The sequence below is a fragment of the Oxyura jamaicensis genome, chromosome 10, assembly GCF_011077185.1.
Source record: "Oxyura jamaicensis isolate SHBP4307 breed ruddy duck chromosome 10, BPBGC_Ojam_1.0, whole genome shotgun sequence".
In the NCBI taxonomy this organism is placed as follows: Eukaryota; Metazoa; Chordata; class Aves; order Anseriformes; family Anatidae; genus Oxyura; species Oxyura jamaicensis.
In genome coordinates this window covers 5,688,529-5,707,697 of record NC_048902.1, presented here as the reverse complement: position 1 = coordinate 5,707,697, position 19,169 = coordinate 5,688,529, and the positions used below count along the sequence as shown (strand labels likewise).

General features: G+C 39.1%; 1 protein-coding gene across 1 annotated transcript in view; it reads left to right on the top strand.

The window, feature by feature from the left end:
- TRPM1 (transient receptor potential cation channel subfamily M member 1) overlaps positions 1 to 19,169 on the top strand; it is a 139,016-nt gene that overhangs the window by 34,049 nt on the left and 85,798 nt on the right. The window contains exons 5-6 of the mRNA XM_035336012.1: positions 9,611 to 9,727; positions 11,793 to 11,898. The gene's annotated coding sequence lies outside the window, so the exon portion shown is untranslated. The remainder of the gene's footprint in view (positions 1 to 9,610; positions 9,728 to 11,792; positions 11,899 to 19,169) is intronic.

Genomic DNA, 19,169 nt, shown 5'->3' with positions numbered 1-19,169 from the left:
GAACCTCTTGACATGTGGCACCATGTTATTCTTCAAAAGTGTCTGCTAGTAAATTCCCACTGCATTACAACATGGACTTCTATCACAACATGTTAAAAAGTCATAGACAAATGGTATCTCATGACAGGATTTGTTCTGATAAACAAATGTCTCTAGAACCATACCAAAACGACAACAACAACAACAAAAAAACCAGTTCTGAGACTCGATGTAAAGATCAATGTTGTTTGAAAATGGTAAGAGAGTTGAGTGCCTAATACGTCCTTAAAGAAAAAGACAAAATGTCATGAAAGGGCAGTCTTGTTTGTATATATGCATTCTGGAGCATCATCTTTTCTTTGAGTTAACAAATTGAACACAGCAGAACCAAATAAAATGTAGTGCTACATATCCACGGACCTTTATTTTGCTGGGCAGTATCGGTCACTGTACTGAGGCTTGTCATCTCAGGAGGCTGCCAGAGAGGAATTCCCTGATGAAGTTTGTTTTGAGGCATGGAGAATTTGGGTCTGGAGTTTGTGGTCTGTCTGTTGTAAAACTGAAATGCAAACTTGTTCTGTGTGTGAAAAGATCTTAGCTGCTTAGTTGAGCCTTAGGTGGCAATAAGAACACCTTTGCTGCAGGACTGTTAGTCCTGCCAGCTCTTTGCATACCCACGTTCTTTCTGCCTTTGGGTTTAGCAGAATGAGTGTCTTTTACATAGGCTCCCTAGAAATCATACTGTGGGAGGCTACTAAAAAAGACACCTTTTCCCTTGCCTTTTGCTAAGCATTTACAGCACATTCTTCTTCAGGGCTTATCCCAGCTGTCTGTTGGTGCCACGCTGTGAGAGAGATCTGGGGTACTTACTGCTTTTGGCTGATAGACAGGAGGAAGTTTGGCCTCTCAGGCTTGACAGCTGGTTTTATGGTGCCAAAGCCTCTCATGAAGACTGGCCTGTTAGTGGTGGCAACTCTGTGTGGACCATCACTCAGATACAGACTTGCTTTGCAACATGATGTGAATTAGAAGGAAGCCTCCTGCCATCACATCAAAACGCTGAATAGAAGTGCTCAGTGAGCTACCTGTGCAAACAGTAAAACAAATGGTGACTACTCAAAGGAGATCTATTTTTTTCAGAATCTGCTTTCAAACATGCAAGCTCTTGCTTTTTGCTCTTGAGCTCATTTTGTATTCTTTGATTTTGGACTATTTGATTTATTATTATTTTGCATACAATGAAGAATATTTAAATGTCACCTAGACAAGTTTCACACATCATATAGCAGACGATCTAAACATATCAGCACTCAAAACTTTGTAGTGTGCTGGTCCTTGCTTAACCATGTGGTCCCACTGAATTTGATGGGAGTTCACACAAATTCATTGGTGTTGATCAGACATTAAATACAGTTTTCACTCAAAATATTTGCTCTTTGTTTTATGTTGCATTTGAGGGCCTGTAAAATTTCTTCAGTCATCCCAAAAATATCTAATGGAAAACTCAACACAAAGAGAAAATAATAGTTGAGAGAAAACATAACTTCTGAGGGTAAAAGGGGCTACATGTCCTTTCGCTTTTAATCCCAGCCTGGGGATAACTTAAGATCTGCCTTAGACTGCTTTTTCAAACGTGTTTATTACCACTGAAGAAGGGGATACGTTTTAACACTCTATGGCAGCATTTAGCCTGTTTTGCATAGGCAAAACAAGTATGGTAGATAGTAAAATTTTCTTGTACATTTTTTCTTTTATAAAACTAATTACACAAGTTTGGAAAGCTTGGCTGCAGACTGTGGGTGGTTTTTGTTTTTACTACAACTGAGATGGTAATTGGGTTAGGACACCCTGTGAATAAGTGGTTTGCAACCATATAATCTAACCTTGACGAGAAGTGTGCTATTTCATCTTGTGGGCTCTTTAATTTTCTCTTTGCTGCTGTAATTAAATGAACTGGATGTTACATGCATTTAAATATTGGTTAGAAACAGTGTAATCGAATGTTACCAGTTATGCTGGGTTTAGAAAAATAATAGACATGCCTGGCATTCATCAGTGTATTGAATAATACAGCTGTAAGACATGCTGATACTAGGTATAGATGTGACTGTTGTTAAAGCTTGGTGAAATTTCTGTTATTAATTTAGGTCAAATTGTAATCTGTATTTCACATTTGTTAATGTAAATCAGGACTATTTTTTTTTTCTTAAACTGAGGTCTTACATTGTTTCAAGGGTCTGATTCAAAGCAACTAAAAAAACTTCTGCTGTTTTCAGTAAGTAATGAACAGCTAATTAGGTAATGAGAAAGTAGAGCATCAGCCTTGCAAGTTGTAACAAAAAGGATTTCCCAGGTATGAGTTTTATAGTTTAAGGCTCCCATGAATTTAATAGATAGCTTGTTAAATATCATATTTAAGAAAAGTTTTGTTGAAACCATTAAGAAAAATAAATGATGAAAGTGAGTATGTACGTTGCAAAATACCTGCCCACATACACTTCAGATTGCCTGTCAAATGTGCTCAGTTTTCATTTCCTGAAGATGTAACAATTTAGTTTGCTCTGTCCACTTGCATGTTCAAAACTCTGTAGAAAACAAATAATCTTTGAAAAATGCCTTACAGGAAATTATGGTATATACTTATGACTAATTTAAAAGGCAAATTATGATGAAAAGTACAATGATTTTACCAAAGTCTGAACAGTGAGGTTGAAAGTTAGCATGTCTTAGACAAGTGACCATTTTTAATACTTGCCCCATTCCTGACTTTTTTTTTTTGGTAAAGGTCTGAGTGGAAACATGATCAAACAGAACGTGGGTGAATTTTATGGACACATAGGTCATATCGCTCTACTTTCTCTTTTTCAATGAAACAAGTTGCTTTTCTCCATGCTCTGTGGTGGAAACTAGCAGGCTGCCACAATAACTGAGGTCAGAACTATTAAATATTAACTTTCCACGTAACAGGGTAGGCTTATTCAAGTAATAGGGTAGGCTTATTTGTGTTTGGGAATGTAGGCTTGGAAACCGTTCTTTGGAAGTGACTCAGGCAGTGTCCTGTTGGCACTAGGAAGTCTTTGATGCAGGGAATCCTGTATTTTCCTAGGCTGACTGGAGTTTAGCCTGCAGAAAAGAATTCACACTGATTTCTGTATTCAGAGAGGAAGAGCAGAAGTAGTCTGAATTTTAGGAGTTTTTTCTTCCTGATCTTTCCCAACAGTATAGTAATTTACCAATAGTTATGTAGAGGATAGATTATTTTTAACCTAGATTACTAAATCAGTGAGACCTAATGCAACCTTACTGTTTGTCTCTCTACAGTGGATTCTCCTAGCTAATTTTGGCTAACCTTAACAGTGAGGCAGTGTCTGAAAATAGGCTACATAGGGTAATAGGATGGGACAGACCCAGTAGCTGCCTGAGTGGGAGACTACATCATGAGTTTGTCTAGTGTTATGCAACAGTGAGGCTGTAATATATACATCCATAGAAAACAGCCTTCATTAGTGCCTGTGCTCGTGGAATAGATTGAAGGTTGGTTTAGAAGTTTTTTGATGGCAGTCACGTGGAGCCCAGTGCTCTCAAAATTGCTCAGTGCTGCAAGAACTAGGAAGCTCTTCTGATGTGGAAAACAGGGATTTTTTTGTAGAACATGAAGAGTCCTTGAACTGCTCATAGAAAAGCAGCATTTTGCATTTATAAGTTAAAAATTAAACCTGACTGTTGGTCTAATTGCTCTCAGTGAGTCCAACAGAAACTTCAGTTAGTGACTAATGACTCACTCCAGTTAGTGACAAGGCAGATGGACAAAACTCTGTGTGGCCAGCCCTTGCCAAAGTTGCCACAGGAAGGGGTTGTCCTGTGGCATTGTGGGGCTTTCAGTAACATAATTTTTGGCAGAGTCTGCCTGGAGTAGCTGTTTGTTATGTACAATTTGGCTCTGTATTGTAATCTGCTATATCCATCTTGCATGTGGGAGTTGTATTCTAGCCTACGAGTTTTAACAGTAATTTGTAAAATGGCGTGTGCAGCCTTCAAGACTGTGATCAGGATGAGATTCTGTACTCACCACATCAAAAGGCCTCGATATCTCATGGCTCCCAACGGAGCTGGTGAAATCCTCTCCTCATCCCTGCAGAGGATGAGTGTCACACGAGTGGATCTTTTCAATGCTGTTCAATCTTCTAGAAATTCAGATAATGTTTAGTGAGATTTTCAGAGTTGCAAATCTCACCTGCAGCAAAGCAAATGGAAATTAGGTACATAGTGACATTTTCTAAAGTATTGTCTGCATTTTAAGGCGTCTGTTGAAAAAATACTTTAATAAATCCAGCTCCAAGTCTCAATTTATACTTATCTTGGAAGTTCAATATTGACTGTGGTGTTTGACATTGGCATTGGTGGGAATGGGCTGTAAAGAATCAGTAATTGGCATCCAACTTCATTTTCACACAATGTTATTTTGTGTTTTATTGTACAGTTGCCCTCAGTAAGTGGCCTGCATAGCTTGTTTATTTGTTATTAGGAAATACAGGTATCATTCTGGTATGAAATGTGCAGCACTCATACTGAAGAGATATTTGTCCCCTTCCTCGCCTGTGGTATTCAGATTACATTTTCTGAGAAATTGCCATGGGAAGAAAACTCCCCTCTCCGTTCTGCTCCTTCCCTTCAGTCCTTTCAAAGAGTATTGCATTGTTTATGAAAGGCGAGTGCTTTAGTTAACAACTGCAATCAACAGTATGATAGATGATGAATATTAACAGTTGTGTTTCAGAGCATAAGCCAAATTCTAAGCAGTTGAAAGGGAAATGAGAGCTTTGCCTGGTCTCCTGCTTGTCCCACTGCTGACCGCTAAAGATTTATTAAGGCGTCTTTGGTATGATTTTTGAAAAGCTTTTGGTGAAGTCTGGATATGAACTAAACCTCAGGATGATCCTGTACAGCAGTTCCCTCCTAGTCCCAGCATGGACCTTGAGATGTCTTTTGCTCCTGAGTGAAATAGCTTCTGTTTCAGATGAGGCACCAGGGCTGAAGAGTGCAGATTTGGGTGTCACTGTGTTTATGTACCAAGATAGCTGAGAAGCCAAGCAGGAATGCAGCTATGAGCCTTTAAGCAGCATGGCATGGAAAAACAAAACACCAAGTTTGTGTGTGTGTGAGGGAAATGTACCCAGTGTTTTGTGCATTCCAGGAGAGGCCTCAGTAAAGACTGGAATTTTAATTCTCATCTGACAACATTCCACAACGACAACTTGCATTCCCTTCCAGCCTCCCCCTCCCAAGAGATTCATTTCAAAAACAATATTTTGGCTTATTATTATTATTCTACCTTGGTTATCAAATAACTCTTGGAGTGCCAACAGTCAGAAGAGATTAGGTGCTTTTTGTTTAGTTCCTAGTTTGGATTCCATGGGATTCATTAGTATTATCTATTTTCCCCCTTATAGACATAGTGATGCAACTTCTTAGGTGTTACTCTAAATCAAGATTGGAAACATCACCAGCTACATTGATATCTCTGCAGGGACTCTTTAAGTTTCCCTCTACTACACCCATGGTCCCTTCAAACACACCCCTGTTTGTACAGTACAAGGCCGTTAGAAAGGCAGGAAAGAGGAGAGGCAGTGAGTCATGTTAACTTCTGAACAGCACAATTAAAATACAAACCACACCTATTCCAGTAGGAACACCAATCTTGATCTGCACAACACCTGCTGTACAGTATTTCTGTGTTCTTTCCAGATTTTCAGTTCCTAATATAAATATGGAAAGTAGGCCATCGCTTAAGGAATTTGAATGAAGAAAATGTTGCTTCTGGATCTGAGATCAGGAGAACCAGACTTTGCACACAGTAATCTGCTCATTTCTGGGTTACAAGCTCTATACAAAGAGGTGCAGAAGTCTGTTTCCTTTATGTATGTGGGCCTGCCAGTGTTGGTAACATCCCATTTAAGCTACAGCTGATGGTTGTGTAGCTAAAATCATAAAACAGACGAGCTGCTTCAAATGAGGCTGCTTTTATCTCTTTCTAATATTATTAATTCCAATAACAGTCACAGTACAACTTTTTATTACAATAGCTACAGTTTAGCACTGTTGATCAAAGGTGTCAGCTTGGGAATCCAACTGCCAGTATTTCCCTTCTTTCTTTCTCTGTTATAGGAATCAGCCTGCCTTTTAATTGATAGTCATGTTTTTTAGAATGTCAGTTTTGGTCATTCAGTGAGCATAAGAAGCAGAGCACAAGACTCACCACCCATCACGGGGGAAAGACGACTTGGCTGACTTTCCTATTTTAATGATTCTGAACAGCTTCAGCATCTAGGAAGTTTTACAGTATGTATACGGTAGCTCACGTCTGACATAGGTCAGCAGCATTGTGCCCTGTGGTCCTATTCCTGGCACACCTCTTAGACATGAACTGTCACTAAGGTCCTGAGAAACTGCCAGCATATTGCTTTCACTCTGACTTCAGGCTTCTCAGGTCCCTCTACCTTGGGTAAATGGCCTAAGGTATGGGTGAGAATCTTTGCTCATAACTTTAATTAGTTCCTAACATAGATTAAACCATCCAGAAATGTCAAAATAGATGCTCTGTAGAGATCTGCTTGCTAATTAACGTGTGGGAGTCAGAGCTATTTTCTCCTCTCTGCTTTATTCTCTTACTGTTGAGCTCAGCCATGAACTGTCGACTAGAGGGAACAAAGATAGCGCTTCCTCATACATCCTATATGACTTATCTACACTGCTGAACTGTGCTCGACATGGAAGGTAAAGTTGCCCTGTAACAGTGCCATACAGGGTGGTTGGGAAGGATCCTCCCAGGAGGAAATGGAGCAAGCAAAGCCTTTGCTGTGTTTCCCTGTTTCTTGTGTCACCCATTTTAGATGGTATAGCTGCCTCACTGCAGTAGGGGCCACACTGTAAATATTATAATTCAGCATCAAATGACTCTCTGAGCTTTTTGAAAAATGCTGCATTTGTTGCCCAGGTCCCCTGAAAGTCTTAAAGACATTCAGAATCCTCACCCCACCCCATTTCCAGCAAAAAATGTCAACATAGTTGAGAGTTCCTGAGATGAGCTTTCCTTTGAATCACGGTCCCTCTGTGCCGTGTTGACAACATAAAAGGATAGGCAGGTGGAATCTGTCCCTTAGGAAGACCCTTTCCAGAAGGACTGCATGTGTTTTCCTTTGTCTGATTGTTCCTTAGACCCTCTTAGAAAACATGATGGCTGTGTGCCAGCGTATCTGCCAGACTGGGCTGTAACATGGGCTACACTGGAGGTGTTAGGAGCACTACGTGCTCTGACTGCCTTCTGCTTGGAACACTGAGAACCAGCGCAGACAGCAGAAGGGTCTATTTACAGCAGATAGGAGCCAAACTGTTCCTGCATGTGAGGAATGTGGTGACTTAAAAATTTGTCTTCCCTGTACAAGCTTAAGAACAAAACCACGGAGAAATACAGCTGGTATGTGGGCTAGCTGAGTAAAAGGTAGACCTGGGTTTGAGAAAGAAGGTCTTGTAGTTATGCCACTAAGGTTTGCTCTAGAGATGTACTTGGCTTAGGAATCGCCTGTTTCCTTCCCAGTCTGCGTCCAAATGAAATGAGGTACCTGCTTTCCCTTCTGGTAAGGAGTAATAGCTGGGGGGAGTTTGGTATAGGCTGGGGACTGGAACATTCTGAATGCCTTACTGGGAATTGACAGATGCTCTGGGAGAAGTCTGAGGACCTGGGGATCTTTAACCTATTGAATTACCTTTTTGTCCAGCATCCCCAGCAGTGCCTGGACATTGCCTGAATCTTTGAACACTAACTGAAACAAAAAAAAATAAACTTTTTTTTTTTTAATAGAGCTAGTTAAAAACAGAGCCTCAGTCAAAATCTTGAAATTCTTAACTTAGTTCTATTTCAGCATTATGTAACACCCATTTTGGATACTCCTTACATTAGCAGTGAAGCAATCACCTCTTATAGTAGCTATAAATATCCTTGTGTATTTTCCAGAATATAATGTAATAATATTAAAAATTTTAAGAGTTTCTTACTACCAGCTGTAAGTCTAGTTTTCTAACGAGATACTGCTAATGGTATTTTTCTGGCTTCAGAAGTTTTCTTTGTCTCAGGGCCCCCTTAGGGGGACAGTGGGTTCCTAGCCAGAATTCTTGTTTTGGTCCTGTAAAATGAAGTTTTGTTGGAACGGTGGCTTGTTCTCCATAGCGTTTACCTGCTTTCTTCATTTATTATAGTCTGTATTTTGCTACATCAATTCCTCTTATGTTGCTGACAGCCTAACAGCATACAGCTCAAGCAGATGAGTATCCAAAAGCTATGTCGCAACTGATCAGAACTGTATTAGTCTTGTTTCAGTTAGTGCAGTGCTTCTTCCACCAACTGATAAAATTTTGATTGTATTAAAAACACAATTTCTAAAACCTTATATGCAAAAATTGTTCTTAAAAAAATCTCCAGAAGTTTCTTTCACTGTGTGCTTCAGTGAAAAATAAACTTACATGTCAGGATCAGTCACGCACTGTCTGTATGTACAGTCAGTGCATATTCTTGCTCTGGGTCTTCCAGCCTTTGTTAGTATAGTTGCACTTTGGAGTATGGCTGAATAGGTCAAACAGGGGAGTAAAATTGAAGAGTGTGAAGAGCAGAGCTATAGTCAGCTGTGTATAGGGAGATATAAATACATCTGTTTGGATTGCATTATCCGTATGAACCTATTACACAGTCTCAATCCTCTACCTGAGTAAGGTAGAGGGAAATAATATTTTTGAATACTTGTAACTCCAATCTGTAGAGACTCACTTGAAAGGTCAATGATCCAGCAGGATTTTTATTTTTTTTAATTGTGTGATCTTTAATAACGGCTCTGTGGAAGACCAGAGTAGATGATATTACCATTGCTTTGGAACATAGTGTACTGTTAGCCAGCATTCTAAGAAAGTGATTAATGTAGCTGTGGATACAGCCAGGGAAGAAGAACTTGCAGAAAACATGCTACTTCTTCAGTGATGGAAGCTTTGTCTCATTCTGCAGTAGGCAGATCAGGATTCCCTGCAAGTTCAGTTTGTTAATCCTCTTTTTCTCTTACAGTTTTAATGTCGTCTTTGAGTCTTGTTCTGGGGTGCCAACAAGATGTGCTTTGACTTTGAAGGTGTATTTCTTTTTAAGTTGCTGTCAGATTGGTCTAAATGAAATGCATAATTTCTTTTTCCTTTTAGTTGAACATAGATCCACGTTTTTGCAGTTTGACATCTGGGACTGGTAACTGCTTAAGCAGGGAATTCGTGACTCTGGTAAACAGTGGCTTTAGTCAGGAAAATAAAAAATACCTGAAGTACTGAGCCACCTTGCATTTTCCTTGTCTGCCAGTGTCTTCCGTGCTTCTGTGAAAAAGGAATAGGCTAAATACTGAGATACAATCAATGATCTAGAGTGCGAGAGTTGAGAAGAAACTGCTTTTTGTCCTGCTCCGGGAAGAGCAAATGGTGGAGCGATATTTGATTTGCACAAAATAAGCTATTACCAGCTAGTTTCTCAGTACTGTTAAGTAAATAGCGTGGTCTAGTCTAATGACTCGTTAAATGCTGTTTCTTTCCCGTGTCCATGCCAAACGAGTGTCTTGCTAGCTCCATCTGCTGGACCCTGATGAAGTGAACAATGTAGTGAAACGGCTGGACACACAGGGAAGAAATGTGCCTAAAATTGAAGCGCTCCATGCGTGTCGTGGAGACAGTGAGGAACCAGATGAGGACAGCCATCTCCAGAATGCGTAAATGTAAAGGCTAATTAAAGATTTGTTTCTGGTTGCATTCATTATGACTTTTGTAGTTACTTTAGGGCACAGAGAACAACCAAAACTGCATAAATTTAGAAGAACAGTATACAAATCTGTACTATGTTGGCTTTTAATTTGGCATATGCTACTGCACAAGAAAAGAGACTGAAGGTAGTATATCTGAGCCTGATAAATACAGGTGATGAATTATGCATAAAACTCGTAAGTGGCTTCCCAGATATGGAAACGAAATGATTGCTTCATAAGTAGCAGACCAGAGTGTAATTTCAGACTTAAAGTATGTTGTTCTGTACGTTTCAGACAACAACTCAGTGGCTACTGACAGTGTCATACCTGCTAGACTTCAAGAAGTTTTCCTACAGCTGTGTTGCCACCTCTGTGAAAATTCATCTTTCCGTTAAATTAATCTTTGTCTTACAAAAAGGCCAAAGATAAGGCTTATGAGGCAGTTTCTTATCTGGCACTCCGTCCTGCACAGATTTCTTTGTTTAAGTAATCACATATCTACAGTTAGGAATATGATTTTTTGGCTCAGGTGCTCAGTACGTTGTTAGGGGAAAAAGAAGCAAAAAAAGGAACTGTAGTTCATAGTAGTGGTGGTACTTTCCACAGAAAAGGGCCTTTACTGCTGTTATGACACAGAGGTCTCCATATCTGAGATCTCTTCAGTGTTCTAAAACACCGGAAGGAGGAACTGAAAAGCCATGGGAAGAGTGACTAAAATGAGAACAGATTTTTTTTTTCCTTTATTTCTTCTACCATGGTTTAGAATTAGAATATTTTGCCAAGATTCTTGCTTGGAATAATTGGAATAAAACCTTTTTAAAATGTCATAATGATTCCAAGTTTTTCTACAACATGAGTGTATTCTCTAGTGCAACCATAAGGAATTAAAGTATTGGGGAATTATCTCAAGGTTAACATCAGTACACAGAATTGCTGCACAATCTAGTAGTTATGACTTCGCAAAGTAAATAGTTGAATGCTGTGGACTAACTGAAGGTGGTTAATTGTGATTTACAGGTTTTGCTGTAGGGTATCTCATAATCTTCTAACTTTCTGGAAGATGTTGAAACACCAGACTTACTGAAATTAAGAAGCGTTTCCTACACGGAATTCTTTGTCTGCAGTCTGTGATGCAATTATGTCCATTTGCCCTATATTTATTATTTCATTTTCTAATCAGATATTAGCCAAAAGTAACAGAGGGGGACCGAGGTCTTATTAAATATAAAAGACAATCTACCTGAACTGTATACCAGAAAATGGAATTAGAAACTGATCAGCCTACTGTGAAGGGATGAGGGCAAAAGACCAGAGCTGTTAAGTGCTGGACTACGTGGCAGCATTATCATCCCCTATTAGCTTAATATCCTAACAGCCTATTAGAACTTGAACTTAAGCAGGAGTGTAAAGCCCTGTAAACAGGCTGTTCAAGAAATCATTTTTTAGGATCTCAAAGTTGAAGTAGTGAAGTCTGTCGTGGACTGAAAAGCTTTGTATGTACCTGCTCTCTGGAGCTGGCTTCATGGAGAACTCAAGTCACACTGTGGTTTTGTGACTTCTAGAAGGCATCCTGTAAATTCAGCCAGATGAGAAACTATGTTGTGTGAGCTGCTTAGCACAGGCCACCAAGGAGAATAGGCAGCTAGCTGCAACTCCTGTAGTGAAATGGGGCAGTTCAAGTGAGCACATATTAGTCAACCTTATCTGATGCCAAATGCCTCGATATTGTTTGTTTAAATAACGTGCTTCAGTATGGTACAGGTACACCTAAACAAAAAATGCCTCATGTAGACGTTTGTCAAAATTTGTGTAAAATACCTAATTACCCTCACAGAAATGCAAACAACTTGTGACAGAGAAATCCATTAAACTCAATGTCTGTGTTCACCTGTGCCTTGGAAAATGTGTTACTGAGTAATGACATTTGCAGCTGTTTCATCAGAGTTTGTTGTGATTACAGCTATGTTGCTAGTTATTTGTTTCTTTTCAGACTAGCAAGGAACGTCAAACAAAATGTCTCCAACCAGTACCATTGTTCTTGTTCCGGCTGCAGATGGAAGTTACAGGTGTTAACCCCTCTAAGGATTTGTTCTATTGTTTGGTAAGTAGCCTGGTTCTAAGTTAAGTGGTTAGAAAAGATTTATTGGATTACACCCAAAATCTAAAAACAAGCGTGAGCACTCTCCCTTTTCTGACATGGCTTGACCTTCTTCTCTTTTTATAATTGCTACCATATGGGGCATAGTATCAGCCTGCTCCAATCTGCTGATCTGCTGCTGTTGATTCTTCAAATGACAGGTTGTAACATGTGAGTGGAAAGGGAATATGATGTTATTGCATGTTAGCTGGTACTAGAAAAGTAAAGCACTACTATCTGTTAATTTAGTTTTTAAAAGCTACATACATGCATAGTCATTTAGTCTTTTTACTCAAAGCTAGAGTTTTAGAAGCCCTTTGACATATCACTTGCATGATTACCTGTGACACAGCACTGTCACCTTGGGCAACCAGTAAGTCTCTAATAAGAATAAAGCCACTAGTAGTCCATAGCAGCAAGCAGGCTTAGTAGAGGGAATTAGGAATTAGCCTTTTCTAATACCCTGAGTAGACATTTGCACATCCTCTAGCAGAGCTAAAAGAACCTCTGCATGCTAAGGGCTATGGAGAACACTTTGATTTTAAACCAAACGTTATGTTGCTATGTCTAACTAATGTCCCAAGGATGTGGTGCTTTCATGACATCTGACAAGGTAGGTGCTTCTCATTTTTCTATTTTAGGCAAAACTGTAAGATAAAATAAGCAGATTGTATGCAACTGAGAAAAGAAATGTGGATTTGTTTTTTTACCATTGTTTCACTGGCCATTTGCTTGTGTCAAAGGTCTTTTGCAAAGCAGGATGCTAAAATGGCTGATTTTATGGCTCTGCATTTAAGTGAGATGAAAACTGCTTTTTATTTTTTATTTTTTCCCAAGTGGTATAGTGCTAGCTGCAATTTTTCAGTCTTCTGAAACTTGAACTTGAATTCATTTTAAGTAGTTTTAATCTGAGCTTTTAACGCAATAGCATCTTACATACCTGGAATTTGTTAACTAAATAAAGACATTCTCTTTCTTTCTTAAATTTTTTGACAGAAGAGAGGGATTTTTTTTTTTTATGGCTTCAAAATGAATAATGAAAGTAAATTTTTAGCTATCTGAAATGTGCTTGAGGAAAGAGTACAGTCGTACATATGTATGTTTTGATATGTACTTGCTAAATGCTACATCAAAGTTCAGGTTTCTTCAGTACCAACTGTATTGTAGACTAAACATTGCTTGTAAGCAGGACAGCGAAATAAAGAGATGATGAATAAAAAATGACTGATGTTTTATAAGCAGAATGCAAGGCAAAGATTTGAAATAAACTAACTGGTATTCCTTTTGTCGCACTGTCATGATGATATCTTTGGTCTTCCTTGACCTGTACAAAAGGGCTAGATTTCTGAATGTTTTGCACTTCATCTCACTTTACCAACCACACTGGGAATCTATAGTCAAATAATTTTGGAAAGGAGAAGAACTCTGCAGTTCTCTAGTGTGTTTGTTATGGGAAATGGGAATTAATAGACAGTCTTGAGCCAGTTTGTGCTTGAAAGTGTCCCAGCAGAGCAGATCTGGGGGGTCATACAAATTTGCTGAAGGCAATATAGATCACCTTCCTGCCCACCTCCAAAACTCTCAAACTATTAAGTTCTAAAAGTTTCATCTAAAAATTGTTACTTTTCTAGTATCTCGCACTAGGCATGGATTTAAACACCCTGCAGCTGCTTAAAATGTTGTATTGCAAAATAGCTTTCATTAAAAATGCAAACTTTCTCTATTCTGGCAATTTAGAAACAAAGAATGTTAGCAATGATACTACTAACTCATCCCTGGAAGTTCTAAGACAGATAATATAAATAAATAAGAAAGGTCAGCCATACCTTTTTAAGGTATGGCGTGTCAGTTGTACTGAGGAACAGATTGTCACGCTGTTTTTAAGATAAATACATAACAGAAAATCAAATCACATCAATGCAGTAGTTTTCCTTATATGTGTATTGATTAGGTGACTGCTGAAATGGAGCTTGGCAGAGGGGTCGACCACCAGCAGGCCTTGAGTGGCTCTGGGACAAGAAACTGCCTACACCTTGCTGTTACTGCTACAGAGATGAGAGCTTGGAAGTTTTGCCTAACTCACAAAACACAGCAGTCAGGAAATGAATATGGCCCCACCGGCTGCCTACTTATCAGAGTGCATAGAAACAAAACACCTCAGTGGCAGCAATACAACCGTAGTCTACCATGGGTATATCTGTTTTAGAGGACTCTTGCTGACTATTAATGCAACCATTAATGTCATAACTAACACAGCTCAGACATCTTCTCTGTGGCCCTAACTATCAGTTTCAGGGGTGTTAAAGGGAAATTCTTGAAGTTGTCTTTCTACTTGAAACTTCATGTTAATTTTGCTGCAGAAAAACTCACCTTCAGGATGAGTATCTGGAGTAAGTCAGGGATGTAATCATTAGGAGTAATTGCATATGTACACGTTCAAAGCTACAAATGGCTACTTTTTGTTCCCATTTCAGTCTGGTAGTCAGACTTCCATACTTCCATCACAGCTAGTTTAAAACCCTCTACATCAAGTTAAGACCACGTTTTAATTGCAAAAATGCTGATGGTTAAGGTTCCTGTATCACTGTGTTTCCGTATGGGATTTTTTTTTTTTTTTTTTTTTTTAGTTACAGCTAGATAGGTCTTGATAAAAGAAGCCTTTGGAGTTCAGTTTCCCGAATCTTATTAGGGAAACTTGACTCTTGTTTATGGATGCAAAAATACGCTTACTGCTGTAAATGTGAGTATTAATCACTCCTTTTTGAGTATCATTCCTTTTAATGTGAGTTTTTTTTAGTAGAATCTTGTGGGAAGTCAGATGTACACTTACTTTCTAAATGGATTTAGTTTAAAAACAAAGTAACCATGTGGTGATATAGATTTAGTATTTTTTGACATGATCCGAGAAAGCTAAGGCATGGACCCTGCTGAGCTAGGTACTATACATTTACAGTGCAAAGATGATCTTTGTAAGTGCATGCAAAGAGCTAAATGGAGTCATTTGACTGGATCTGCATCACAGGTATGCAATCACGTCATATTTGCATTATTTTGTCCTTTTGTCCATGTTAGTTCTCATTTAAAATGTCTACGTGCTGAGAATTACTTAGCTGTAATGGATCACTATAACAACAGTTTCTAATTTAACAGTGGGCCCAATCCTGGAAAAGCCTAGTTCAGACCAACTTCATTAAAGGTGGAATTCAGCCTAATGCTAAGGACTGGCATAATGCCAGTCTATGCTTAACTCTCCTCTAAGTCCTAAAATATGCACTACTTTTGTTTCTGAACTATGGTAAATTTTACTTGGTAAATTCCACCCTTGTAAGGTATGTAGGATTGGGCCCAGAAGGCCGTTGATAGTTGCTAAGGGAAAAAGAAAAAAAGGCAACATGTTCTGTTGGACAGCACAAAACACACCTGGTGAACTACAACTTCTCTGGTACTCAAGATGTTTTCTTCATCTTCTGTCAAATTTATCTTGGACTTAATTATTTATGAATTTGCTCTCAGGCTACCTTCTAGTCATAGAACATGGAGGACTTTTGTTGCGCTTCTGTTGCCCTGTAGCATGTGAAGATGAAGTTCCTTGAGGACAGGTGGGAAAAGGTTTTTTTTTTGTTTGGTTGGTTGTTTTTTTTGAGTAGACTAGAAAGCAGGAATTTATTGACTGGATATGTGTATGTATACAAACACTGACTGGGTGCATTCACTTTCTCACTTTATCTCTGAGTCAGGAGCTCTTTAAGAATTGGGTGTTAAAGTAGACCAGGTGTGTAGGTTAAACAGGCAGCAGTAGGGTGGTGGTGCCACAAAGGCAGTTGGTTACTCTCCCATGCGTGGACCCGGTCTGGTGTTTCTGCGGTGGTAACTGTCCAGAGGTTTGCACAATCTTGTTTTGCTCCCACTTAGAGTATATCTTCAGTAAAACAGTGTCTCTGATGTCAGATCAGCATCTTGGTTAGTGTGTTTTCGCAGGCACAACTCTGTTACTCTGCTAGCCATAGTATGTGGAGACATTGGGCTGTGATTGTTTCTATGAGTAGGAAACCACAGCCATGTGAGGAAATACTGCACCTCCCCCCCCCCCCCCCAAAAAAAAAAAAAAATTACTTTCTTAATTTCCCCATGCCCACTTTCAGTTGGATGTTGATGTTTTCATGAGAATTCAAAATAAAGATCCTGGAAAGTATTTTAATTAACAGAGGTGAAGCAGAGAAGGAAGTATTCCAAAGGATTGTAAGCAGCCTGGACTGAGATGATAAAATGGACAGCTCCCAGAGATGTGTAGAGATTTCTGGAGAAGCAGTGCAATGCATGCACAGAAAAAGGCATTCCTATGAGGAAGAGGATGCTCCCAGGGGTACAGTATTCCCCAGATGCACAAAAGCCATTACTCTTACTGACTGGGAAATAAGTAGTTTGATGACACCGAGCAGGGAACAAACACCCATTTTGTAGTGTGGTGCTCTGGTGATCTCTGTGTAAAGGGACTCATGGCAGGAGAGGAGTGGTACATTTTCAGTTAGAGCCACCAGCTGCTGTATTCATGGGCAGAAAAGCACAGTGGGTATACTGTTCCTTCTCAGAGCTGCCCCAGTTCAGAGCTTCCTGTTTCTTGCAGTCTGAATGGAATATTTCTCTGCCAGCCAAAGGGAAGATGTTCCATGGCCTCAAGACATCGTTGTGCCGATGGACAGAATTTCTTGCTTCACTCAGAAAGAAAGTTTGACTGCCCAAATGTGAATTTGTAGAGTCTATGAGAGCCTTTAATATAACAGTGCTCTGCTGACTTGTATATGCTTTTTCCATGAATGCACACAATGTAGTTTAGCAACCGTGTAAAGAGATCTTGCTCTCTGAAGCCACTTTAAGGTCAGTTCAGTGGTGCAGCAGTAAGTGCACTAATCATTGATGTAGACACAGTCTAGATGGTCTATTCCAACAGATATGCTTTTTGCACTCGTGAGTTTTTCCCAGCTTAGCAAGTAAACATACAGTCTTAGCTGACTGGAGAAAGATTAGTTTACTTCAGTGGGCTTAATCTATGACATAGACTAATCCTAATGTGATCCTATTACTGCAAGGTCAGGTTGGATTTTGCTAGTCTTTGATTTTCTAGGTTTGCTCATTTGACTCTAGCACATGTCTTGTGGAGTAGTTTTTGTCTTTGTCTCTGAGGCTTTGTAGTCAGGAGAAAAAGAGATGACTAACGCGTGATCCGAACCACAGAAATGTTAGGAGTCTGACAATGAAAGAGGAAGATAAAAAAAAGAAGTCCCCTCTCTGTTATATATCCCCTTATAAATGTAACATTGAAATTCAGGAAGTAGCAAAGAAAATCCAGCATCTTCTGTCAGATTTCTGGAGGTATCTGTGACATGAGTTGTTCAGATGGAATATATTACTGTGGTAAGTGTTCCTAGTAGAAACAGAGAACATGTAACTGAAGGAGCTGGTAAAGGTGGCAACTCTGTGTAATTGCTGCTGGACAGAGAGACAGGTAATGTATCTGTCACACCTAACTCTTGTTTGTCTCTCACCGTAAGAGGGCATAGTAGGCTGGTGGCTGTTAGGTCCAGATGCTGCTGGTAGTGATTGGTTGCTGTCCAGAAGTTTTTTGTTTCCAGTGATTAGCCTGGCACCTCTCACCATGGAGAAGGAACGGGATCTAGTGTCCTAATCAGCAGATAAAAGGGATGAGGTGCCTGTGAGAATGCCTGATACCGTCTTCCTCCAGCATTCGCATTACACTGACTCCTGTTGCCTATCCTAGGAAATCAGGAAAAACCTTATGGATTTTGCCCTATTATTCTCCACAGATTGACAGCAAAAAGCACGGTTGTATTTATTATCTAGTGCTTAGCAGACAGATGAGAGCAATGATTTTTTTCCTGCATAGCTTTGTGCAATCTCCCTTCACTTTATTAGATTCCACTACTTTGAAGCACATTTCTTTTCCTAACAAATTTCTGTCAGCAGAAGGTAAAACACCACAATCAGAAAATGCCCAGGGTAAAGCTACAACTCGGTAGCTTTGAGGCAAATGTCACAGGCCTCAGTGAGTTAAGTAATGAGAATAAATGAGGATCAGCAATAAATGAGAGGTGATAAGCTCTGCGAGACAAAACTGTCTAGGAGATGCTGATTCATTGCTCACTGACGTGTGAGAGATTACAGAGCTGTGCTACCTAACTGTATCATCTGTGAATTTAGCAGGAGTAGAGACCTTTAAGTGCTAGAGTTAGAACGCAGAGGTAGGATTGATTCTGTTGTATTTGTATTTATCTTCTGTTGTTGTTCTTACCTCTGGTGATACATGAATTCTGAAATGAAACGTTTGGTTTGTGTAGACTACTGCTGACCTTCTTAAGTGAGCACCCTTGATACTTCAACTGAAGTTCCCCACCACCACTTTTTTTTCCTTTCACTAAGTCTCATTAATGTTGGCTAGGTACTTCTGATCAAATTTATCAACAATTTAAAACTCATTACTGTGAAGAACTGTGGACTTGTCAATATAGTTGAGAATGTTCTAGTGAAAGTGTATGGACTGTTTGCTCAAGCATTTTGCATACACGAATCATACTTTCATCTATCCAAGAACTCCAAATGATTTTCCAAATATCATGGAGTTAAGAGCGTTTGCATAGATTTATATGATTGCTTCTTTTATTCAGGCAGAGAAACTGGGGCATGGGTCCCATGGAATATCAGGGCCAGGAAGAGAGGAACTGAGAATCAGATAACTTCAAAAGCTATTCTGTATTTTATGTTTGCTTCTATCATGCAGCTAATCTCTATTTCATATTCTCATTATTTTTATATCAAAATGTTTTGCATATCCACATTTCAGGTCTTCTCTAAATTAGTTTCCATTGTTGTTTAGTCCAAATATATTCTATGTATTCCGTTTATTTTTCTCATTTGAAAAGCAATTTTCACAATCACAGCCAACCTCATTATGTATAATACCAGTACATTATGGTTTCCAATTAAATTCCTTTTCTTAGTGTTACATCAAGTAAACATGGAAGTTTCAGAAGATCTGTGACTTTCTTCCCATGCTAATATAACGTAAAATTAATTAAATAGTAGACATTTTAATGCTTATATTTCCAAAGGGAGGACAAACAAAGTATCAGAAAATGCTATGCTTTCCGTTCAAGAAAATGTATTCTGCGGAATACCCACCAGATGGAGCTGGTGATAACTTAAAAAAAAAAAAAAAAAAA